A 27,240-nucleotide genomic window follows, 5' to 3' on the forward strand; every position below is an offset into this window, starting at 1 on the left:
GAGTGGATGCTTGTCTTTCTTCCTCTGCTTTGTTTTGTCCTGACCCTGGTCGTGCTGGTTGATAATTCTCATTATCCATGCAAGGTCCAGTTACCTGTGTTGTGCTCAGCTGGGCACCATTTCTCATATTTTATTTTTTTATTGGTCAGCACTAATGAATAGCCTTGGAACTGATTTACATAGCATTCTCTAACTATGCCATGGCCAGCATACTTTTGAATACATGTGCTGATGGTTGTGAGAACTGGAGGGACATTCTTGTATTTCTGATTGGCTCCCAAATCCCTCCATTGATGCCCTGAAGGTAATTGTCAACTGTTTTATTTATGGAAATGGTTTATGCAGTGTACTCATGTCTAGTAAGCTGCCATATGGTACCTTAATATGCCATCAAATGGGTAAGGAAAGCTTAGGAGCCAGTTTCCAAGAACTAATAAAGCAAATGTGGTGTGCAAGATGAGCTTTGCGTAGGACGGTAGACACCAGCGGCGGGATCACTGAGAAGGGCCTTGCCTTTCCCTCGACTGTTTGGGAGACAGGATTTTTTAAACAGGTATGCCCAGCAAAGTACTCACATTTTTTAAAATTATAAAATCAACGTATGTTGATTATTAAAAAATCAGTATGGAGCATGGCATGGAAGAATAAAGAGGGAGTGACTCAATTTTTCTCCTTGCTCCCCTAACACCACTCTTGGGGAATATGTGTTCAGGTAATCATAGAGACAGAAAAAGGCATAGACATGGGGCCAGAGTCACGTCCATGAAATTTCAAAATATATAAATGGATCATAATATATGTAGTTATCCAACTCATTTTTTTTCAATGTCTTGGAGAATTGCAGCCACAGGCTATGTCGGTCCAACTCATTATAAACAGCAGTGTGGTTATATCATACACCCAACATGCTGTAATTTAGGTAAGTCTCCCACCACTGATAAACATGAGGTTATTGTCATTTTTTTGCCATTGTAAACAACTTAGTGGACATCCTTGCATGTCTGAGGTCTGTATGGAAAAAGCTCAGCCATTGTTAGTATCATGAGAATGGTTGGTACAACATTGGTATAACCTGGTGGTCAAGGAGAGTGGACTAGAATACGCATGTGTGAACAATGATGACTTTACGGTACTAGTCAGTGGGGGCAGTATATGCCATTGAGCATGTGTGCTGTGTGGTCATTGCATTCAAAATGACTGGGTGAGAAGAGCAGTGAATCTGCATCAAATTTTGTGTTAAGCTTGAACATTCCTCCATGGAAACTATTCAGATCATTCAGAAGGCCGCAGCTATGGGCAGCTGGTGATTGGCAGCTTCGTCATGCCAGTGTGCCCACTCGTGTGTCATGTCTCATGCAGAGATTTTATGAAACATCAAATCACCAAGGTGACTCAGCGCCCCATACAACCCAGATTTGGCACCCGGAGACTTTTGGCTTTCTCCAAAACTGAAACTACCTTTGAAAGAGATTTCAGACTGTCAGTGAGATTCAGGAAAATATAATGGTGCAGCTAATGGAGACTGGGAGGACTATGTGAGGTCCCAAAGTACCTACTTTGAAGGGGACTGAGGCGTCATTGTCCTATGTACAGTGTCTCTTGTATCTTGCATCTTTTTCAAGAAATGTCTCTATGTTTCATATTATGTGGCTGAATATTTTCTGGACAGACCTCCTATCTTGGATACATAAACTGATATTTCTCTAGGATTAATACATAGAAATAGAATTGATCACTCAACAGTTACACGTATTTTGAGTTCTGATGGATATCTTCAAATTGCTTTTCCTTAAAGACCCTGTTTTAATTGACATGTTCAACAGCACTAAATGAGAGTACTTATTTTCCCCACACCCCACCACCCTACTCAGTACCCAGTGCTTTTCTTGATGGGAAAATGTTTTGGGGTTCTTGAGAATTATTTTCAGTGTGAGTGGGAAGATAGAAAATTAAAAAAAACAATGTCAACATAAAATTAAACTAAGGATTCTTGAGCTTATTTTTCACAATCGAGAGCTTTTGAGGTTCTGTAGGAGACGGGCATTTCAAAGCAGAGATGCCTAGTGTATCATATATGCCCATGATGTGCCTGACATTGTTCTGTGGGAAGAACATTGGAGTAGAAGCAGAAAAATATGGTTTTGGATTTGGGTTTGACTGCTCTGTAAATCAGTCATGTCACTTGCTGCTACAAGTCTCAAATTCCCCAATGTGAAAAGAACGACTCTGTGCTACAGAGCAAGGGCCTAGTAAATGCTTGTCGAACGAATAAAAGTATGACTGAAGCTTCCAAAAATTCCTCTTCAAGATTAGGAAATTTCACTGGGCATAAAAAATAAAAAGACAGCAGCACAGGTTTCAAAAATTTGAGCTAAACATTTTCTTCTATTTAGTTTGAATTCAGTTTGCAGATTTACAGATTTTCTAAAAAACACATTTTCTCTGATAGACACAAACATGACTTCTGGTCTCAGAGTGTGATTCCATACTTAACTGGTTTGGAGAGAGTTTTCTATTCCGCAGGGATGTGACTCTGGATGATGCCAGTGCATCAGAGATGGGGATGAGTCAGTTGTCCAAAACATTCAAATATGTGATGCATAAAGCAACATTGGCAGCCACTGGGGAAGATCTTATCAGTGAATTAGACAAAACTCTGAATGTTTACTTCAAGAGGAAACAGCTTCACGAACCAGAGAACTAAGTTGTCATAGAAACCCCCATGCCAGATCCTCTGTTTTAATTCTAGTATTGACTTATTAAAGGAAGTGTAATATGGCTATTAAACTCAGATGTCCTGGTTTTCTTTTTAACTTGCTTCAGTGATGTCCATTTTCAAAAAGACTTTTAAGATCTAGATGGTAGTACAGTATTTTATATAAATTATCAATATGCTTATGCTGGAAAACTATGAAATCAAATCTATGTGTTATGAAATTGTGGGCTTTCCCATGTTTATTCCTCTCAATAAAGTATTTTTTTACTTCTAATCAAAATAACTGGTACCAATTAGTGACATGGGAAAATATATGTCCCGACTGTATGCATTTTCATATACAGAATACTAAATCCCTTATTTAAGGCATCAGGTGGGAGCTGCTGTTGAATAGGAAAATAATTAGTATTCCAATCTACGGAATAGTCAGCCATTTAGGAAAACTGACCGGGGCTGAAGTACTTGATTATCTGGAGAGCGAGTATTTGAGGGCCTGCTATGGGCCTGGCTATGCTAGACTCTCTAGGTACATGATCTCATTTAATTTCCCAGCTACTCCTGAAACATGGCTTTTAATTTCTTGATGTAAAACCTGAGGCTAAGGGATGTTATGATGTACCCGCGGTCATACACAGATAAATAGGCTGAGCTGAAATTTAAAGCCATTGAACTTCTGCATACAAACTAGCTACGAATAGCTAAGAAGCAACATGGACCTTGTATGATAAATAAGACATAGCTGAGGTAGGGTAGAGACTCTGTAATAAGAAGTACTAGGAGAATGTGAAGGACCATGCTAGACCGTGTTAGACATTGAATTAGACTTCAATAGCCTTTCAGCCTGGTGTGAAAATTTGAAACATTAAATTACAGGCTTGAGCATATTCCCATATAATTGACACTAATGCCATTTTGATAAATGATCCAAAACATGCCTGCATGTCTTCTTAGCTTTTAAAATGGGAAGATGTGATCCTGGGTGTTGGTTATGCACAGCCTGTAACTGGACATTTTCACTTGTTTCCCTGGAACATCAATGTGTTGCTGTTTATAATGTTAGCTATAATTTATTAAACACAAAGTTTAGATTGTATAAAATTTCTTTCTCGTGGGCCCTGTTACCAAAATCAACTGCATCATGGAGGAATTTGGGCCAATCAAATCAGTAGGCAGAGAAATGCAATCATCCTTAACTCAACCAGCCTCTGATGGTGGGCAAGATAGTTGCACCATTCTCAGTGCCACTGTGGTCAATGTGAGATTTTATAATGAGCGTAGATTAGTTGAAGAGGAGTAATGTTTACAAGCAAATGACAACATGGGGTAAAATTTTAAATTGAAATATGAAAATTATTGAAGAGGGGAGCACTGGAAAATGTATAAGCAGATTTCCTGTAATTAGTGTTTAAAGATAAAAAACAAATATGTATGTAGATACAGTTGAGAAACAGTGGTTGGGCACAGAAAGATTCACAGAGCTCCCCCATTCAGCATAATGGTTGGATGGATGCAACTAATAAAATAGTTACAGAAAATCGGTGATATCTGTTAACATTGATGCACTGAGTTTCTTTAATCTTCTCATATACGTACTGACTTTCTCTTTTGTATTCGATCCCTACCACTTTGTCGGGCACTGTCCATGGTGCTGAACTGGTGTTTACTGGAGGACCTTGAAGGAATGTTTTCCTCCTCCCAATAGCAGTCTCCAGTTTCTTTACCTTAACTGCGTTTGGATTGCAAGTGCAATGTATAAATCTTTGGTAATATTTTTGTCATTTTCATTTTCAATATGGGATCTCAGCAGAAGTCCCAAACTTAACATGGTTAAAAGTGAGTTTCTCTCCTGACTGGTGTAGCTTAGTGGTTGAGTGCTGGCCTGTGAATCAAAAGGTTACAGGTTCAATTCCCAGTCTAGAGCATATGCCTGGGTTGTAGGCCAGGTCCCCAGTAGGGGGTGTCTGAGAGGCAACCACACATTAATGTTTCTCTCCCTCTCTTTCTCTCCCCTTTCCCTCTCTAAAAAATAAACAAATTTTAAAAGTCTCAAAAAATGTCTCTATAAATTTTTTTTAAAAAACTGAGTTTCTGACTGAATTCCTCCTTCAGTCTTCCCCATCTCACTTTAAGACAACTCTCTTCTTTATTACTCAAGCTGAAACTTTGGTACTATCCTTTACTCCACTCCCTTCCTTACATCCCTCATCTGTCTGGTCTATGTTTGAAATACATTCAGAGTCTAACCAGTTTTCACCACATCACTGGGACCATTCAGGCTACCATCTCTTACTGTTATAGGCCTCTCACTGGCCTTTCTGCTTATGTCCTGCTCCTCTTATCCCCACTTTTGAAGTTTGTTCCCAATACAGTAGCCAGAGTAATCTTGTAAAAGGTTAAGTCAGATCCTATCACTCCTTTGCTGAAAATCCCATGATGACTTTCTGCTTCAGAGTAAAGCCAAAGTCCTTAAAATGGCCCTTACATGACATAGCTTTCTTTTTTAAAAAATCATTGAATATCTTTTTTGCAAGTTTAATGTCTATAATACAGTTTTATTGTCTGCAATATCTGTATGGTAAGTTCTCAAAAACCCTCATTTCCTTTAATGTTGTTTCATTATAGTGTTGATGAGAAAAGAAATTGATTCCTGACTGGGCTCACTGTCTGTATGGAGGCTGCATGCTCTCCTGATGTATGTGTGGGTTTTCTCCCACGTCCCAAAGATGTGCATATGAGGACAATGGCATGTCTGATTTCTTCTGGTGTGATTGAGTGTGGGGTGCATGAGTGCACCTTGCAATGGAAGGGTGTCCTGTCCAGGGTGGGTTCCTCTTTTGCACCCTGAGCTGCTGAGATAGGCTTTGACCACACAAGACTCTAAACTAGAACAAGCAGGTTGGAAAGTCATTATCTTACTTGTTTGTACAAATTGTTCTTAGGTGTGTATACAGCTCACATTTATTTCACTGTTTAGTCTTAGAAGTGTTTTGTGTCTATATTTGGAAGTTTGATGTGTTTCTTTTTGACCAGAAATGTGTTGTTGGAACTTAACTCTTCTTTACATCAGTTAGCCTATGGTAAAATTGGTTTTGTTATACATTGTTTTGCTTCGGGTCGTAGTTTCCAAGAACCTATCCTCGACATTGAAGACTTGTTGTACTATGTATTAGGTCTCTAGGACTAGTTATCTACTGTAAGTATGTACCCTTAAACAACATCTCTCTAATCACCCCAACTTCAGGCCCTGGTAAACACCATTTGGGTCTGTGCTTCCACGATTTCAGTTTTCTTAGATTCTACATGTGAGACATCACACAGTATTTGTCTTATCTCACTTAGCATAATGTCCCCAAGGTCCATCCTTGTGTTTGCAATGGGATTTTTTTTCTTTTTTTCTCATGGCTATTGTGAATAATACTGTAATATGTCTCTTTTGTAAAATATTTTTATTTTCTTTGGATATATATGCAGCAGTGATATTGCTGGATTTTATGATAGTCTTATTTATCTTTTGATGGACCTTCACACTGTTCTCCATAGTGACTGAGCAAATTTACAATCCCACCAATAGTGCACAAGAGTCATTTTTTCTCTGCATCTTTATCAACACTTAAAGGGTGTGAGGTAATATCTAACAGTGGTTTTGATTTGAATTTTCCTGAGTACTAGTGATGTTGAGAACCTTTTCATGTCAATTTGGTTCCTCTGCCAATTTTTATATTGGATTTTTTTTTTGCTTATTGAGTTGTCTAAGTTTTTAATAAATTTTGGATATTAACCCCTTATCTGATATGTAGTTGGTGAAAATTTTCTCCCATTCTGTAGGTTGTCTTTTCATTTTGTTGATTGTTTCTTTCACTGTGCAGAAGCTTTTAAGTTTGATTAGCCCCATTTGTTGAATTTTTTTCATTTGTTGTTTGTGCTTTTGGTGTTATGTCAATACAGCTTTCTAGCCTGTGTCTTGAATTCATGTACTTCTGTTCCCCTCGTGCACCCCATTTTAGCTGTACCCAGGCCCCCTGTGACCCACACAGTTACGTTTTGCTTTAGGGCCTTTCCCTTTGCTCTTCCCCAATCTGCCTGGATATTTCTTGCATCATCATATGCATGGCTCACTTCCTCACTTTCTTCGCGTCTTCATTCAAAGTCTCTTTTTGTGGAACTTCTCCCTGGTCTTCCTACCTAAACTTGTAAAAGGCCAAAAGCAAGAAGAAACCCCTCCCCGCGCCTCCCCCCCCCCCCCCCGTGACAGTTTGTCTCCCCTTCCTGATGCTCCCCTCTGAGCATGTCTGTAATCCAACAAGCTATATCTTTGGATTAAATATATTATTGTTGTTGTTGTTGTTTTCTCCTCCAAAATGTAAACTCAAGGAAAGTAGCAATTTTTTTTTTCTGTTATCTACCACTCTGCCTAGCATAATGCCTGGCACATAATAGGAGCTCAATAAATATTTGTTAAGAATGGAATTATATTCACAAATGATTGCTTTGGGGGAGATTAAATGTCAATATTTGCTTATATAAATAAACATCTCGTTCTATCAGATGATTATTTTAGGCAACAAAGAAAAATGTTTTTTTACCATTGGTTACTTTATGTTCTGAATTCTGGTGTTTGGAGGTGCCAGATGGTTATGAAGCCCAACCATTTAAGACGCAGAGAGCTTCAGCAGAAGCTCCAGGGTTGGTGAGACCCCAGGGGAAAGCTAACATGAAGCCCACCCCCTCCATCCCATAGTTCTTGGCTTCATTATTTGTCCTCGTTTCTAATGCATATGTGTCCTAGAAAAACTGAAGGTTTCTCATGGTATGGGGCTAACAGCAGTGTTTCCTCAAACCATTTCATGTGGAAAGAGGTAAGTTGTTTCTAAAGTCTGATTTCTAGAAACAAGGTTTGATACATGCTCCTGATTAAAAAAAAAAACAACAACAACAGATTTTATAAATGTGCACCAGCCACTAGGGGGTGCTGGGTGTTCGTTTTCAGAGTAGGGTATGCAGTCTCATGGGGCTTGGCAAGTTAGGATGTTTAGCCTAACACACCAAAATCATTTTCTTATTGGTATACTTTTCAGCATTTTGTATAAACTTGCATTTGATATTTCCCTAATTCTACCCACCCCCCTATATTTTCTCCAATTGGAGAAGGCAGTTATGAGAGCATTTGGTTTCTCACTGCATGTGGGTCTGTGTTCAGTCCCTGATAACCTCATTCTCATTTGCCATGTTGGCCGCGAGTCAGGTGAGGAGGGTCCTGGACTGGAGCCCTGCTAGTTCTTCCCCGTCCTTTAGCATTTCCTCGCTTCCCTAAAACGTGTGAAAGCCTTCTAGGTGGCTTTGTTTGTGTGTAGGGGATGAATTTTAAGAAAAATGATGTGTAAAATGACTCATATTTATTCTTATGAGCTCCTGTGCTTTCGAGTTTTTGGTGTTCATGCTCTGCTAGTTCAGGAAAATTAACAGCCTACAAAGCACCTCTCACTCTTTATAACTTTGACATGCGATTGACTATAAAGCCAATGGGGACACCAGCATCCTATTGCCGAGAGTTAAACAAGAATCCCATAAGAGCGAGGGGTGAAAGGTGGAGAGAGAAATACATATGCAAACAATTTTCTTCTTCTCTCCAACCTAATATACTCAGAGCTTACTAAATTATTAATTTAAACTTCAATTATCCTAATAGAGGATTCTGCTGGTAGAGAGCCATGTGGGAAAAACATATATTTTGATTTCTTTAAATAAATTAGTGGATGGAAAAGCTGAGTCAATATATTGTCATAGTAGAGTGGTGAAAGTCAAGTTCTATAGTGTCGTAGGCCTTGGTTTACAATGAAACTCTGCTGGTTACTCAGTGAGTAATTTCGGGCAAATTACCTTTTAAATCTCTCTTAATTCTCAATTTCCTTATCTGTGCAATAAGTTTAATAATCCCTGCCTCATTAAGTTACCGTGAGGATTCCTGGAAAGTGCTCTTTAGCCGTGAGGTGGTTTCTCATTGTCAGACTGGTGGCTTACTCACGGGCTCTTAAAGTCAAGAATGTGTAAGGGGCCCAAGATGATGCGGGCAAACCACCTTTCCCTACTTTCTTTTCTAAATGGCAGTGGTAAGAAGTCTGTTGGAGAGAAAGACAGGATATGGATTAGGGGATGATTCTATATTTGCCTCAGAAAATAATGTGTTTAGTGTACTTCAGAAGTTAGACGGTGTTTAGGAGTCTGCCGCGTTTTTCTCCTACTTGAGTCTTTCATTGTTTTCATTGAGTAGGACCCAAACGTGTTTTTCTACCTCATCTCCAAAGGCCTTTTCCTTTACTTGGGGTAGCATCACATTGGGTTCCGACTCCCCTAGGCCTTCAGCCCTCTGCACTCATAGCAGATGAATAGCCCTCCCGGGGCAGCTCCTTGGGCAATAGTAAACATCACGTGGGCCTCTCTGCCAGGGCTCCTAAGTCATCCTCTTGCTCAGGCAAGGGTTTCACACAGGACTTTTCTACCACCAGCTGGGACCCGACTGCTGGGATAACCCGTCTCACATTTGGTTTCACTGCTCTCGCCTATACCCTAAGACATGGTTAATCTGACCTGCATTTATTGGCAGCTCTGCTGTGATTTCATTTTTAGCTTCTGCATCTCCTTGGAGCACAAAAGTCTGGATTTTAAAAACAGAAAAGAATTGATTTTAATTTTGTTGTCCCAATGAGTATAAGAGAAGGCTCTTATAAATCATACACAGAAACTTGGCTGTTGTGCAAAGTAAGCGAGACTTACGGCTCAGTGAGCAGCATGAAAATATGTTTTCCTCTGACTAAGAGTTTAACATGTGTACTGTACATCTTTAAATTCTACTGTGCTTGTAACTTGTTTTGTTACAATGCCTTTTGTAATGCATTATAACTTGGCTAAGTAGCCCATTTTGAACTGATAATTAACACTGTATAAAGATCCTATGGTAAAACACAATGACATTTCTAATATTGTCAAGTTACAGTGGATGACTTTTCCTTGAGGTTGTTGCAAACATCCCACAGTTGACATGTAGCCACTTTTCCTGATGCCAGGTGCCTTGCATAATGCCTTCTGCGTATCTTGAGGCTTGTGCATTGTACGTTTCAGACATACCTGGACATGGCCCCTCCCCCCAAAATGTTTAATCCATGAGTTTCCTGATGGAGAGATTGCCTACAATTCCAGACTGATTTCGTTTGATTTTTTTTTTTTTTGTTTTTGAATGTGTAACTTCATAAGTGAAGTCACTTAAGGAGTATTTCCTATGTGCCTAATATGTGATAGGCCCAGCGAAGGTCCTAGAATCAGCCATTTCCACCTGTGGAAGAATGACGAATTATTTTTGATGGGGTCGGAGAGAAAGAAAACAATTCGAGCTGCCTCCAGAGTGCTGTGAGAAAGGGCTGGCAGAGAGGAAAGGGGCGTGTGGAAATTTGACCACAAGCGATGTTTCATACATGATAATCCAGTAAAATGCAGCTAATAAAGTAAATCTTTGCTCCTGCCTCATCAGGCCATGAGATGGTGAAACGCCACCTGGCCGGGGTAGAAGGAAGCATGGGTTCGAACGGCTCTTTCTGTCACCAAGCCACTCAGCTGTGAGCCCTCGATCAGGACACTCCACTTCTCTGGGCTACCCCTTCCTTATTAGGGGGCGACAAAATGGGGAAAAAGGATTTCTAAAATGTATCGAGCCCTTTCTCCCTGAAGCATGCAGACCTGAATTTTTATGCAAATATTGTTAATGTTTGCTGGCAATGAAAGTGTGGCGGTCACCGTCTTTATTCCCATCTTATGAATGATGTGCTTCGTCAGTTAACAATCCGAAAATCCATTCTGGTGTCAGAGGCATGATCTGAATGGAGACCCGCCAGTCTCAGCCACCCCTGTGTTTCGCCCTTGTGCTCCACGGCCTCCAGAGTGAGGGCTGATGAAGGCGGGGAGGCTCATTCTCTCCTGATCCCCTGTGTAAGTTTTGGAGATTCCTCTGAATGGCTCCGCTTACCAAAGATGACTCACTCTTTCAAGAGAATTATGTAGCCTTCTATTTTAGGGATCTGGAGAGGCCCTGTAAGGTCCTAATTTATTTTTTGTTCAACGCAGGCATCCTTTGTGTAGCATCCACGATTAAATTCTTTCCTAAATGATGGGTGGGGGCAGGTGTTGGGGTCTATTGGTAAAGAGGCCAGACCAGTAGTTTCTTCTAAACACCTTTTAGAGAGAACTGGCCCAGAGTGAAATGTCTCTTTAAGTACCGAGCCCCCCCCCCCCCCCCCCCCCCCCCCCGTCCTTCAGGAAGAACTCACGATATTTGTCAGCTTTTACTCCTCATCTCAGGAGTCATTCTGGTTTCTCAGAAACATGTGTAAAGTGTTCACTTATGTAAACATTATTTTCTGTTGCTGATGTTGGAGCATCTGCTTTAGTCAGCTAATAGTTATTTTCTCGCTGTATTTTTTGCTTATGTATTTGTTCAGACCTACTCCTTGATGATTTCAGCTAGCCACCTGCCAAGTCGAAAGCACTTGGCTCTCAAGATGTGCTGAGCAGTTTTATTTTATCACAATCATTTCAGACCACGTGGTCTTCAAGATACCGTCTTAAATAAGGAGGAGGTAAAGGAAACAAGATTTTAATCATTGCTTTCCTTCCCAGATCCATTTTATTACTTTTAATGTATTGAGTTGTGTTCACTTTTTTTTTGCTAATGCTCTAAACATTTTAGCTCAATAAATATTTAAACTTTTGTGTATGCTTCTTAGACTTTCTAGCAGACTAATCACCTGGGACCGACACTTCTAAGCAAGTAAAATATTTTTTTTTCAAAACTTTTTATTTTCTCTGTTTATTCATGAACACCAAAACTAAGCCCATATGAAGGTTCTGGGGGAGGAGATACATAGTTTCACAAAAAGTATTGAGGAACTGGACGGAGTAATGAAAACGGAGTATGCAATTTATGGTGCCAGACTATATATTTTTTAAAAGTGAGAAATGAAAAGCAAAGAATAATTATTTCTTCCATTTAATACCTTCATTCCAATACCCGGGGTTTATTGAAGCCCAAGAAAAACATTGTGTGAAAGAGTAATAAGCAAGTGGGAGATATTGTCATTAATGTGCATAAATGCACTAGTTTATTAGAGAACTCATTCACCATTACATGGTCAGATTTGTTGTTACCAAGCTTGCTCCTGACTTTCTTTCATGCCTGTATCTGAGATAAAGTGACAGCCTGGAGATACGAATGCAGAAGCTCTCCCATGAACTAGCTACACTTAATCTTAAATCTTTTTCAGATCCCCTCTAATTAAGTGGCTGTTTTGTTAATCACTTAATCTTATATTCCCTTGAAACCTCACTTGATCTGGCCTCCAGTCTACGCTTCACTGCTTTCCTACTGGTTGCAGATTCTTGAGTGAGGTGTCTGGCAGACAACGTGAAATACTGATCTTGCTTCCTGTGCTTCAGAGCCCCGCCCTTCTCTGCCCATCTAGGTCTTCTCCGTTATTCAAAGACCCTGTCTGGTCACATCTCTTACCTGGAGGCTGTGGGATTGCATTCTCCTCTGAGCCCAATAAGGAAACTTATCTGTCACTTAATAGATACTGCCCTGAATTATTTGCTTTTTTCATGTTGTATCAGTTGAGGCTCTTCGGATAAAAGCATTAGAAATGGATTTAGCTAACCTGAGTAGAGAGAGGAAAATTGGGGGAAGGCTGTGTGTAGCCCCCTGGACTCACCAGCGCCTGGAGAACCAGGGCTGGAAATGGACGGGAACAAGGCTTTCATATGTGGATGAGGAGCGAGGAGCGTGGTGAATGACCCTGGGCAGGAGCGATATGATCAGCAAAACACTGCTGAGATGGATGAACTCCAGCCACTTTGTCCACACTTGTGTCACTTACTCAGGATGCAAATAGGAAGAGACTGTGTAACGGGCTTAGTGCAGCTGTATCAGTGCAGCGAATTTTGATTATCTTAGTGGGGGGCCAGGCACCTGGACTTACCATTCCCCAAAGATTACACATAATACACAGATAACCCCTAAAGGGAAACTGGAGTGCTCTTAAGAAGTAGAAATAGATGGTGGTCAAACAAAATGTTCCCTATTAGTTTTGCCCTTCAATCTCCAGAAGTTTTAATTTCCTTGAGAGCACAGGTTGTATCATGCTATTTTTATAGTTCTTACAGTTTGTTTACCCATTGCATGTTTATTTATCCCTTCTTCTGCATGTACTGGCACCTACATTGGGTGCTGTATAAATAGTGTATACAGCAGTGTACACGTAAGCATTCCTATCTTCCAGGAGCTTGCCTTTTGGTGAGGGGGTGAAACAGACAATGAGCAAGATGAGTAAAATCTGAGTTGTGTTAGCGGTGTGTGTTTCAGAGATATAGGAAAGCATGGCAGGGAGATAAAAAGGCTATGGTACAGGACTAGCACTTGTAAAAAGTGGTCAAGCAAGGTCTCCCTGGGAAGGGGACATCTGAACAAAAACCAGTGGGTGAAGGGAGGAGGCAGTGCAGCTATCTGGGGAAGAGGGATCAAAGCAAAGGGAACAGCATGTGCAAAGGCCCTGCGGCATGTGTTTCCTTGGCCTGTTGAGGAACAGCCTGGAGTCCAGTGTATTTGGAGTGAAATGAAGGAGAGAAAAAGTGGCTGGAGATGAAGTCAGAGGTGTAAGGGGGAAATGGACCACCGTGCATGAACCACCATGCAGGCTGCTGTGCATGCACAAGATGTGGCCTCTGTTTCCATGGATGTTTTGGCCCAATAGGAGGCACAGATGGGTGAGGACATACTCAATACACTGTAGCAAGTACCAAAATGGGGCTTGAGGGCTGGGCTAACTATACTCAGCCTAGATCTCCACTTGCCAGTGAGTTCTTTATGGGAAGAATGTAGCATTCCTTTCACATCCGGAACGGCGTGTAGAGCCTTGCATGCATCTTTTGTATGTAATTTTGAATTCACTTTGAGTGACTGAATGATGGATAGCATGGGCACAATATGTGAGGAGCAGGTTTTCCCTTAATCACACATAGATGAGGCTTAGGGAGATTAAGGGAAATAAGGAAGTCATAGAGGATGGAAGAGCTGAGAGCCTAATCTCGGCAATCTATTCTCTGAGCAGTACTTCTGTCCTTGGCGCCATTGCTCTGATGTTGTGAAGTATTGAAAACACAGCTGCTGAAAAGATTTCAGAGATGTAAACATAAGGTCTGCACGGGGTTCCTGATTTGTAAGGTTAATGCAGTTGCTTATTTTACTGCAGTATAGGCAATGGATTTATTGATTTGATTGTGCTGTTTTACCCACACATGGAAAATTTTGAGCTTGTAGTTTTTTTCTTCAGTGTACCTCCCCCTGCCCTACAAGTAAAATGGAACCACATCCCTGTATGGCTGCAGGCAGCTCTCAGAGAGACCGATTTGAATTTTTCTGTTGCAACTGGTCCTGCTAGTATACTCAGCCATGTAGTATTAGCTGACTGAGTGGCTCTTTCTACTACAGCCTCTTGAATTGCAAAATGGAAATTTGGTGTCCTTATGTAATCCAGCACCTGTGTTATTTAATTAAGCAAAGTGCTATAGGAGTCAACAAAACAAACTGCGCTGAAGGTCAGGAAAGCACATTTCAATTAGCGATAGCAGGACCACTGCCGGAGGGCCCCACTTATCAGGTGAAAAAAAATACAACGGCGCTAAAAAAACACAAGTGCATTTCTTATAATATTCTGTCCATTGAAGTAGTACTTAGTGAGTCACTTTTTGCACAATCTCCCTTACTTTCCTTTATATTCCATCTGTCAGTAAGTTTGTAGGGTCCACGCAGATGGAAATGTGAATTTGTGTTAAGTATTTAAAACACCTAGTCAAGTTTTGCCTGGGCTCAGAAGCCTATTAATCAATTTGAAAAACATCTTGTGTTAGGCACTGGGCTAGGCATTAGGGTACAAAAATGAAGTCTGAAACTCTTAATTAACAAGAAAGACAGAAACCAATAACTACCATACAATGTGATAAGGGCTGCGTACTAGAATATTTGGAATAGAATGCTTTGAAAGTCTAGAGGAAAGAGAGGGTATTCTAGCAAGGCCCAGGAGATACTTGCAAAGGAGTTTATGTTAAAATAGAGAAAGGAGGAAAGGGATTTCAGATGAGGGGAGTAGCATGTGCCAAAGCCTAGAGAATTGAAAGGGTTGGCACTTTAAGAGCACCCTGTGGGAGCCATACAGGAAGTCTAGGCTGAATGTTTAGGAGCTTTCCCATGGGTAACAGAGAGCCTGGAGGGAGGTGTTGTATTTGACGTCCTGTGGAAGGCTCATCAAGGGAAGATGTGAGGAGTCAGTGAGGAGTCTTCACTTAGACTATGTGGAACTCTCGAAGGAGGCTGGGTTGGTAATGTCCCCAGAGGAGAGAATTTACTTTGGAAGGGGAGAGGGGTCATGACTAGGCATTAGAGAAAAGTACTGTTTATGCATGGGTTGAAGAAATGATTACCAAAGAGGCCAGGCTTTGCCTTGTGTTTGGAACGGGTCTTCTAGCTATGTTTTTAAAAAGTAGAAAACAATAACAATAATGAGAATGACAAGGATAATGATAGTTATTGCTAATATTTATTGAGCCCTTACTCTGTACCAGGCACTGTTCTAAGAATTTCATTTAATCCTCGTAACAACCCTATGAGACAAATAATATCATTGTCATCCCCATAAGGCTATGGGCTAAGGAGCAAGGGGACAAGTCTATGGGGCATTGCAAAGTGAGGATTGAAAAGCAAATGGTTGGATATAGTAGGTGAAAGAGAAGGGAGGTTAAAAGTAGGTTCCAAATCCAGCTTTGAGGGATGGAAAACTGAGAACACCACTGAGGAGGTACCTGGGAAGATAAGCCAATTTCATTATTAGTTGGAAGGTTATTATTCAGAGTTGATTGTCCCAGAATTATATACTATATTTTATTGATTCCAAGATGCTTATCTGGAACTCCCTGGGACCAAGATGCACTCTGTTCTTGCTGGCCAGACCACAGTTGTGATGTCATTTTTGACTGCGTGGTTTGTACCAGACCTTGCAGAATGGGTGTCAGTGGCTCAAAGGAGAATCTCAGAGATGACATGGGGTCCCTGTCAATGGCACCGAGGGTGATTTTGTGTGGAAAGCACAGAGACTGGAAGCACATGGTCAAAACTGATGTGGAGATCAAACTGCAAATGAAGAAAATTTAGGAATACCTTAACCAATTTATGTCTTTTTAATGTATATACAAGAATGAGGAATGATGTATAGCAATATCAGTCTAAGTAAGTTTACAAGAGCTTTTCAATAAAGAGAAAATAAAAAGCGTAAGTGACAAGAAAGATCATTTTATAGTTTAGATGGCAGGTGTTTGTACTCTCAGTACATATAGTGGGCATCTGACCATTGGGGGTGTCTTCTAGTCAATGAAATGAGGTAAAATATTCAGGACACCCTGCTTCTTAGAAATTTGCTTGCTGAAGATTTAAGATAAATGAGCATTTTAAAGACTTTTTTTTAAGGCAGAACTTTGTTTCCTTTGTGTAGTTTGAATGGACTTAGATGCTGCCAACTGGTTAACTGAGGGAGGCAAAAACACCCCAAAACCACAAGAATCCTGTGCCTGTGGGCTTAGACTCTGAGAAAACTAATGAGTTATTATAACATGTGCACTAGTCTGTGACGAGGGTTGGTCTCCCCTGAAGTCTGAGTAAGCCGTGCTTTGCACGTAACTGCACCACTCTTCCTCACAGACCCCAAGGCACTTTCCCGTCGTACGTTTGGTCATTTTCAATTTTCTTAGTCAGGTGCTACTGAAGGTGTGGTGTCTCTCCATCTCCCCCCACCTGCCACACACACACACACACACACACACACACATGAGCAGTGCAGATAATTAGTCTACATTTTTCTGTTTGCTTTTTGTAGATGATTAACTGGAAGTTGCATGGTTGTGCATCTTCTATGACATTTTTTTTGTCCATGTGCTTTAAGGAAGGTACACAGCCTCCTTGTGAGCGTCAGATCTTCCTGATAGCCAAGTCAGCCAGATTAGCAGGCCCAACACTGGCATATATCTCAGCGGGACATCCTGTATGGGGTGTCCAACCTTCTGGTGTCTCTGGGCCGCACTGGAAGAGGACCAGTTGTCTTGGGCTGCACATTAAATACACAGACACTAATGAAAACTGATGAGCAAATAAACCTTTTAAGTAACTTTAGGATTTCGTGTCGGGCCACATTCATAGCCATCCTGGCCACACGCAGCCCATGGGTCGCAGATCAGACCCCCCTGCTGCCTTTGGACAAACGCTGACACTGCAATGTTGACCTCCCACCCAAAGCCAAGAACATAACATCCTTTATTCATTTTCTGGCTCTGGCTGTTCTTTTTTGTTTGTTTGTTTTTGCAGCCTCACCTTTTTGTCATCTTTGTCATTTTTTTCACAGGCTCCAGCTCATTCCCGGCGTTAGTTAAACTTTCCTGACATTCTGCTTAGAGGTCAGGACTGCTTATCTGATTTCTTATTTGTTATATGTTTCCCCTTCCCATCATTTAAGGGGTTGTTTGAAAGCCTGAAACCCCCAAAACATTCCCTTTGTAGCCACATATTATTTTCTCCAGAAGCCTGACATTTTGCCTTTTCTTTAGAGCTGTTTGCAAGTGTGTGCGTATATATATGTGAGTATTGAAATGTCATTCCTTAGAGCAGCGGTCCCCAACCTTTTTGGCACCAGGGACCAGTTTTGTGAAAGACAATTTTTCCATGGACTGGGGTAGGGGTCATGGTTTCAGGATGATTCAAGTGCATTACATTCTAGCGCACCTCCTGCTGTGGGGCCCAGCGCCTACCAGGCCTGGACCAGTACTAGTCTGTGGGCCAGAGGTTAGGGACCTCTGTTTTGGAGTCTCTATGGCGGGTGGGTTTCTATTTAGAACTTTTGAGCATAACATCAATGACATATTACTTCTAAGTTTAATAAACATTTTTATTAAAATCCTAAGTTCACATCTTAACCCAGCCTTTCTCTTCTTTCATGGACTGGCTGGAAGATGACATAATTTCTTTCCCCCAAAGTTTCTGCCACACCAGCCTGACCACCCAGCGGTTCCTTGTTGTTAGAATCATGACAGAGGAGATTGTGATCAAGAGCATGGGCAAATCCAGGTTCAAATCCATCTCCATCCTTTACTCTCAGGGTGACTCTAGGCAAACTGTAAAGAAGGCTGTCATAATGTACCCCAAGTGCTTAGGACAGTGCTTGGTTTATTATCAGCTCTTAATAATTGTAAGTGGCCATCACTACCACCACCACCACCACCACCACCATCATCATCATCATCAAAGTCATGATTCAGAGAGAAGAAATTATTGTCAAGGCAAGTCAAGAATGAGCAGGTTCTCCAAGTGTCTGGATGGCTGACATTCTCTCTCACTGTGATCTTGTAACTCTGTAAAAATGTTTCTAATCTGTGTTTAAGGAAATATCCTTCACACCTTTTTTTCCTGAGAGTTTGTTTGTTTCGATAGAGCGGTTTAACTCTCCCCAACTTCTGGCCCCAAGCTTATGTATCCAAACCCTCATCAAGGTGTTCACTAGAATAAAGAACCTTGCCAGAGTAAAAAAAAAAAAAAAAAGGTACCCTGTAATTTAGCAGGCTGGCGGACCATTAGATGACAAAAGAAAATTCTGTTATTGTTAGGAATGACTTCTATCCCTCCAGTACATACAAAATCACTTTTAACTTGGTTAGAATTTCGAACAAGGAGAAAGAAATGGTTTAATCAGTCATTGTAGAGTAAGTAATTATACCATGCTGACAGAGTGGCATGCAATAACCGGAGTGTGATTGTGGGAGTTTGGACACCAACCTGAGGTATGTAATGAGTTGCTTATATTGAAAAACTCACTGTAAGGAAAGAATGTTGCAGCTATTAGAAACTTCTCTTCAGACAGAGGTTAAGGTAAAAAAAATAAACCTACTGATCATTTTGCTTCTATTCCTTTCACTTAAAGGCAAGACAAGGCATATTGATGTCTGTGGCACATCCATCCATCCATCCATTCATTCATTCATTCAGCATTTATTCAATGCATGTCCACTGTATGTCAGATACTGCTTGGACATGAGAGTTACAGAACTGAATGAGATAAGCAAGGTGCCTGCCTTCATAGACTTGACATTTCAGAGGAGGGAATTCAATGTTAAACAAGGGAGTAAATCAGAAAGATAATTTCAGCTAGGGCTAAGGGCTGTGAAGAAAACAAAACAGGATGAAGGAGTGGGGTAGTGCCAGGAGGGAAGAAGTGAGATACTTAGGACACAGATGGGAATGATGAAATGTGCAGATCTGAGGGAATCTGCTTTACGTTTTATCCTGTGTGGATTAGGAAGCCATGTATGGGCTTTCAGCAGGAGAGTGGCAGGCTCTGAATGTCATTTCCCACCAATTCCTCTGTAGTTGTCCTTCATGTCAGATCCTCCCGGGAGATTAAGAGTCCGAGAGAAGACGATGACCATCATCACAATGGCCAGCTGGAAGTCATTGTGCCCTAACACAAGTGGTTTTGGTGGGATTTGGAGGTAGGAGAGAGTGGGAGTGGTTGAAGAGGGGATGGAAGGTGATGAGGCATATGGGGCTGGTGAATGCACATTGTGCTTTTAAGAAGCTGGGAAGGCGCTGGGAGAGACAAGGAAAACCTGGACGGGGATGTGAGTTTAGGGGAATATTAGAAATTCTTGAGGTGGCACCCGAAAGATAGTTGGTCTGGGCAGGGGACTGGGTGGTATATAGTAGTTACTCTGGGGCTTAAAGGATAGGAATGGCTTGTGGTCAAGGTCTGTGTCCCGTTTTCAGCTTAAGGTCAATCTTTTTCTCCTGCATTTGTCTCTCCTGTGGGCATGTTGTTTGAGCATCCATCCATGGCTGAAACTAACCTGTCCCTGCACATTTTGTTAACACTAAACTTGCCTAGTGTTAAAAAGTGGCTTAAGATACTTGCTACAGAATTTTTTAGTTGTTTATGTGATACATACCTATATATTATGATGCATATCTCTATGATTATATAGCTATATATGAATCTCTATGATTTATCATAGACAGACCTCGGACTGGCTTGTAACTTAGCGACTAGGGCTTTGGGGTCATACAGACATGAGTTTGAATCCTGGCACAGCCACCCAGAAGCCCTGAGACTATACAAATTATGTGGCTGTTTTATATGATAAAGTTTCAAAGAATTTTAAAAAATGTACTCTGTAACTCATTCTCATAACCATTCAGATTAAATAAATGGGGAAATTGAAAAAATGGAAAAAGGTAATATGTTTTATTATAGAGTTGCTTTTAGATAGCATATACAACATCTGTCCAGAAGGTATCCAGCCATGTAGTATGAAAAATAGAGACATTTACTGAAGAAGATACAAGACACAAGAAACATCGTACACAGGACAATGATGCTTCAGTCTCCTTCAAACTGGGCACCTTGGGACCTCACACAGTTCTCCCAATTGCCATCAGCTGCCCCATTATATTTTACTGAATCTCATCCATGTTTTGAAATCTCTTCCTTTTCAAAGGTAATTTTAGTTTTTTGGAAAGCCTGAAGTTACAGGGTACCAAATCTGGACTGTAGGGGGCTGAGTCACCTGGGTGATTTGATGTTTCACCAAAAAATTCTGCATGAGACATGATGTATGAGCAGGCGTGTTGTCATGATGAGACTGTCAATCACCAGTTGCCCATAACTATGGTCTTCTGAATGCTCTGAATAGTTTCCATGAGGAATGTTCAAGCTTAGTGCAAAATTCGATGCAGATTTGTTGCTCTACTCGCTTAGTCATTTGGAATGTGATAGCCTCACAGTACACATGCTCACTCAATGGGTAACACAGTGAAATCATCATTGTTCACACATGTGCATTCCAGTCCACTCTCCTTGGCTGCTAGGTTACATCTATGTTGCAGAAACCATTCTCATTATATTAGCAATGATTGGACTTTTTCTGGACAGACCTAATAGCATTCATTTTACCATTTCAGTGTAAATCAACAGCTATTTAGAACTGGAGATGAAATGAGAGGTCATCTGTTTGAAACTCTTCATTAAATTGAATGAGCTAGGACTGGCTTGTAACTTAGAGACTAGGGCTTTGGGGTCACACAGACATGAGTTTGAATCCTGGCACTGCCACCCAGAAGCCCCGAGACTGTATAAATTATGTGACTGTTTTATGTTTGTTTTCTACTATTTAAAATAGTGATAAGAATAATAGTAAACAGTAATAATAGTAATAGTAATAAGTCTGAAATAAGAATACATTAATCTAACAGTTATTATGAAGCATAGATGAGATTGCAAATTAATTAGCAAGGCATCTGGTACCTGGAAATCCCTTGGTAAGTGTTAGCTGTATAGAGTCTCAAGACCTTGAATGAATTAATACTCTAAACACTGAAAAAATGAAGATCTCCATCATATATAAAGGCCATACTTTTCTTTCTTATCATATTCGTTGTGAAGTAAACTAAAAATGTGATTTTTCAATTGAAATGGTTATTTAGAGCATTGCAGATTCACACGAAGCTATAAGAAATAGTGCAAAGAGAATCTATGTAGAGTTCACCTAGTTTCCCCTAAAGGTAACAATTTAAAAAAGTATAATAACACTCAATAATTTGATGTTATGAGCAGAAAAAATTTTTATTGATCCTAATATCTATTAAAACACCAGAAATTATTCTTTAGACCACATTTTTTTTCAATTGAAAACAAAAATTACAAAGCTTTTGAATAGCATCATAACTCAAACTGAAGTATGGAAAGCATGCATTTTGATTCTCTTTAAAATTATTATTAATTTTACATAATTTGGAGCTGAAATGATATCCTGATCTGAGTATTTGTTGGAACCATTAAACTGTCCAGTGCAGCGGACTTCTGACTTTGCTCTGATCTGGTGACTCTGGCTAAGGTACTTAACTTTTCTGTTATAGAGCTAATTGTAAATTGAGAAAAAACGCCCATCTCTGCCTAATTAATGGGAATGTTCTGAAGAAATCCAGTGTCTCACTCCTGCCTGTCTCTGACCTCCTTTCTTGATACTCTCCGTTTGCTCTTTTTGCTTCCTGTGAGAATTTTCTGTTCCCTAGCCATTGTATGTTCTCACTTCTGCACATTGTCTTAAACTATTGCATCTACCTGGAATATACCCTCATTCCCTTCCTGCCCTGCCTCCTAATCTACACATAATTATACTCATTTCCTTTCCTCCCTCCTCCCTCTCTAGCTCTGTATTTTACAGATTACACCTTTAGCAAAGACCTTAGGGGAAACCCTGCATGACCCCCTAGGCTGGACTGGGTCTCAGTGTTGTATCTGTTCCCTTAGCATCCTGTGCCTCCACTCTACTGTACTTACCCCATGTTCCTGTGCTTTTGTCTGGCATCTGTTTTTACCAGTATGTGAGTGAAAGCAAGGGGAATATTGTCTCGATCACCACTTTATCGCATTTATCCCAGTGCCTGCCACAGAGTGGGTGCTCAGTGGATACCCAGGGAACGGGAGGAATTCATACATTTAACAAACATATGCTAAGCTCTTTGGAAGAAAACACGATGCGGGTCAGCATTGTGGGTGGTATTGCTGTTTAGCATGTGACTCATCTAAATTTAAGACTGTTAGATGTTTAAAAATAGACCTTAGTGGGGTGGTTTGGTTTCCTTATTTTTTTTATTCCTTTCCTTTCGTTCTCATGTCAGAGTGCTGTGTAATTATGTCTTGCAAAATACCTCAAACTGTGGCCAAGCCAAATTTTAAAAAGGAAGACAGCCCAAAATAGAAGTGTGCATTAAAGAGCTGTGAGAGTAAAGCTCTTGCCAGTCCTCAGGAAAGCGTGACGTTGTCCTGGTACAATGGGGCGTTGCTGCTTCTCGTTTTCTCTCACACAGTGAGAGAATCTCCCAGTTTTCAGGTCACTTGAGTTTGTATGCGCTGCTTATATCTAAATGCCCAATCTGAGTCTGGGATTCCAAATTTGTGGCTGAGAAAAAAAAGTGAAATTATACTCTCTGTTTTGGTGTCTTGTACTGACTTTAAAAAAATCTAAGTAAGAAATTTTTTTAATCTACTATATAGCAGCTGGGCTATATGAATATATATATATATATATATATATATATATAGATAGATAGATAGATATATAAATCAAATATGTATGTTTGACTTTTCCCTTTGTTACATGAGCCTTGCAAATGCTTCCCTGTGGGGGACTCACCTTGAGTTAAGCCATTGTTCTTGCTTTCCATTTCCTCTGGTCTTGGGTGTTGGGGACAGCCCAGTAGAAGCTGGCTTTCTGCTTCTTCAACACTTCCGTTGAGAGGGAGGAGCTGAGACCTGCTCTCCTTGACTGTTTTCCAGTCATCAACAGGGTGGTAGTTTGAACTTCTGTGTCAGGAGATCCTAGATACTGGTGGTTCCCACACTTGGTTTAGCATCAGAATCACCAAACCTTTAAAAAAAATTCAGGGCTTCATGCCCTAAAATTCTCATTTCAGTATGTCTGGGTGGGACCTGGAAATCAAGCTCTGTTGGCGATACTGATGCATGACCATGTTTGGCAACTACTTGGGACTGCATGCTTGACAGTGTTTGTATCTTTCCGATGCTTTGGGGCTAAAGTCCCAATCCACGAATATGGTCCTTTGTGAGCTCACTTCTCTCGGCCCATTGCTCCAGCCTCGTGTCTACCCATGAGCCCCTCCCACTCTCCAGCCAAGGCAACTACTCATAGGTCCCTGAATGTACGACAGTTTTTTTCAGCTTTTGGACACCGTAGAGCCTTCTTACCCCCTCCATGCCCTGTTAATTTCCCCTCGTCTCTTGGACTTCTCTTACCTCTTTAGATTGAGCCGGGTTCCCCTTGTCTGGGTTTCTCTTGGGGGCCTACACTTCCTTTTCCTTTCATAGTTGTTCTATTGTATTGATTTGCCTTGCTTATAGTGAGTGTTAAATCAATAGGTGTGGGCTGAATGAGTTCCTTCTCCTCTTCCCTGCTATATTGAGAGCTCCTCACAATAAGACCTTTGTCTTTCCAGCTTTGTAATCCCGGTGAACATGTTGGCACATGGAGAGCATTCAACTAATACATAGTTAAATGAATAAATCCGTGAATTAACTGATAACGGAAATAAAAGATTCCTGTCCTTTGGGTAGAAAGATAGGGTAGTTGCCAGTGTTCTGAGTTGGAGAACATTTACCTATTACGATATGGGCATATTTTAGTAGAATAAAGAAAGAACTTGGGCCATGAGCAGTAATTGTTATTGTGAGTATTAGATAAACAGAAAAGCATGTGGGTAAATTTTTCATGTATGTGTTTCTCAAGTGTTTTGTTTTGTTTTTATATAGTTAATACAGTCACCTGTTACAAACTCTAAATGTACAAGAAGGTGTGCAGGGAAAAGCCTTTTTCCTGCCCCTGTCCCCCGGCACCAATTTCTTCAACCCAGAGGCAATCAAGGCTCCAGTTTTATGCCTTTAAAAAGATGAGTGGTAACACGTGCTGCTCACTGTTCTACTCTGATTTTTCTCTTGCTGCTATAGCTTGGTAAGCATCTGATGTAAATGAGTATGTAAAAGGCTGCATTTTACCTCTTTTACAGCTTCCGTGTATTCTGTGTGAGTGTATCCCAATTCATTTTACTAGTCACCTATTGATGGATATTTAGGTTCCTATTTGAAACTCCATATGTCTATGAATTAGTTTCCTTGTACATGTCATTTTGTATGTACATATGTAGCGTAGGAAAATCCCAACTCATTAGATCATGGATACATGCCTTGCAATATTACCAAATCACCAAATGTAGGGATTGTATCAGTTGTCTTGCTAATTGTGACCACAAAGCTGCAGTGGTACCTGGACTAGCCGGGACCTGTGGGCTCTGACCATCAAGTGCATGGGCTTTCAGGTTGGGCAATATCTTCCTTAATACGTACAGTTGGTTGGAGCAAGTTGAATGTACTTGAGGGCAACTGGAAGAGGGCAAGTTCAAAAAATTTTATTTAGACCGAGACCTATTGTTCACTTTCTTTGTGAGTACTTTCCTAGACTTCGTGTTTAGAAATCCTTTCCGCATCCATCATGCAGATAGATATTTACCTATATTTTCTCCTACATGTGTTTATAATTTTATTAAAAATTAAAACTTCTTAAAGAAGTAGTTCTGCAATGTGTCAGATGGTGCTAAATGCAAAGACACAAAGTGAGTCAACCCAGAGGGATATCCGAAACGAGGCTGTGAGGGAGGACCTCATTGGTCAGGACACACTGGAGCAAAGACTTGAGGGGGTGAGGGAGGAGCTAAGCAGATGGCCCATGTGTTCCAAGGGGAAGGATCTGCAAGTGCAAAGGTTCTTAATGGAAGCGTGCTCAGCATACCAAGGGAAAGTAGAGAGGGCTGGAGTGGGTGGGGCAGAGTGAGTGGGTGGGACAGAGCCAGGAAATGAGGTCTGAAAGAGAACCATCCGGGGACAGGAGCATCCCTGCATTCTTAAACCATTTGAGTACTTGGGTTTTACTGTTAATGACGTGGGAGATGTTGCAAGGGTTTAAATAGAAAAATGATATGACATGACTTGCTGTTTAAAAATTGCTCCAGCTGTTGGACTAAGCGTAGCTATCTAAAGGAAAACATTGAGGCCGAGGGGAAAACCGGGGAAGGGAGCCTAACGTGGGAGCAGGCTGGCATGTGGCAGGAATGGCAAAAAGCCAAGGTGGCTGAAGGGGTGGGAGGTAGAGATGGGGTCAGAAAATGTGGGAGGGGCAGAAACTTTGGGGGAAGTGATATGCTTCCAGTTTCGTACTTTCGTGGTTATCTAGTTTTTATTCCTTAAGTTAATTTGCTAGTTTATAGTTAATTAGAAAATTGTCTATTTATAGTTATACTTTTTTATTATTCAGATGTGTATAATTTTCTCTTAGAAATTTTCATCCACCTGTATCTATCATGTATAGCTTTTGCCTTTTGAAATTTGTGTTTTCTTACTTATAAATGTGCTAAAATATATTTGCAACAGTAATTAATAAAAAGAGTAATGTACTTAAGAAACTTGCATTCGTCCCTTTCTTACTTACGTGTAGTTTCAGCTAGATTGCATTTATATTATGTGACAAATCCTACTGCAGAGGTTCAACCAAGTTAAAAAATCATTTAAGTCAAACTGCAGTTGACTTAACAATACTATTGTAGCATTAGGTAGCTTTATCAACATGATAACTAGTTTATTGGCTTGTTATTGCTTTTGAATTCCATTCATCCCTAGTGTTCCGTTTGCTTCTTAACAAGGAGCATCTTTACGGCTCTGTGGGTGGTAAAATGTCTTTGTTTTGCTTCATTCATGAACAATAATGTTACTGAGTGTAGGATTCTGGGTTATTTTCCCTTCGTTTTTAGAAGATAATTTTTTAGAGGTTCTTAGAAGATATTTTTTCATTGCTTTCTGCATTTTTTGTAGCTGATGAAAAATCTTCTCTAATTACGTCTTCCTTGTTGGTAATTGTTCTCTATTTCTTTAGCTATTTCCTCCATTTTTTTTTCTTTTACGGAATTCAGTGTGGAGTTGTAACAGCTGTGGTTAGGTTTAAAGTGTTAGAGACCCGTGTCTCCCTTTGATTCTCAATTCTTCTTTCATTTTAGAACTTGGGTATGTACAGGATTGAGTATATTTCTTAATGGATCATTGTATCTTTCATTTCTTCATTTCTCTATCCTGCATTCTACATGATTTTCCCTGGGCTAATTAGTTAACCAATCTAATTTAGTCAGCTTCTTTTCGCAACATTTTGTTTTCATAGAGCTGTGTCCTAGTGCTTTTAACTCATTCGACTTGGTAAACACATTTGTTTTATAGTTTAACATTTTTTCCTATTTCTTCTGTTGTTGGAGTAAACCAACAACAGATTATTTTATTTTCATCTACCAAATCTTCCTCATTATGTTGTATCTCCTCACGTGTTTTCCAGCTTTCCCTTGTAGCTTATCTTCAGTTGAAGTTTCGATTGTTGGGATTGTCCCTGTGTGCCTTGCTGGGGAGGAGTTCCTGCCTCCTATACGGATCTTCTCAGAACCAATTTGTGTTTGTTTCAAACTAACCTAGATCTTGAACTGGTCTCCATTTTAATTTCTCAGGTCAGGATTCTCCCTGCATGGAAATTGAGTTTGAATTTTATATCCATCTGTGATCAAGCCTGGGGTTTGGATTTCTCACCAGTGACTTCTCTTTTACCCTCCTTCATGGCATATGCAATGAACGAGAGTCCTTACTAGTTTCCTGGGTGAGTGGGCAGAGTTTATCCAGTGCCCTTTTCATGGACTGGGTCGCCTTTGAATTCCTGGCTTTCATGTAGGGAGACTTCATACCAGCTTTCATCTCACTTGTAATCAAGTCCATTTCTTTTATCTCCTCCTATGCTTCATT

General features: G+C 40.5%; 1 protein-coding gene across 7 annotated transcripts in view; it reads left to right on the forward strand.

Annotated features, from left to right (window-relative positions):
• Positions 1-27,240, forward strand: part of ANO4 (anoctamin 4) — a 341,656-nt gene that overhangs the window by 98,286 nt on the left and 216,130 nt on the right. The gene's annotated exons all lie outside the window — the stretch shown is intronic.

This window comes from Phyllostomus discolor, chromosome 2 (genome assembly GCF_004126475.2).
Source record: "Phyllostomus discolor isolate MPI-MPIP mPhyDis1 chromosome 2, mPhyDis1.pri.v3, whole genome shotgun sequence".
Lineage (NCBI taxonomy): Eukaryota > Metazoa > Chordata > Mammalia > Chiroptera > Phyllostomidae > Phyllostomus > Phyllostomus discolor.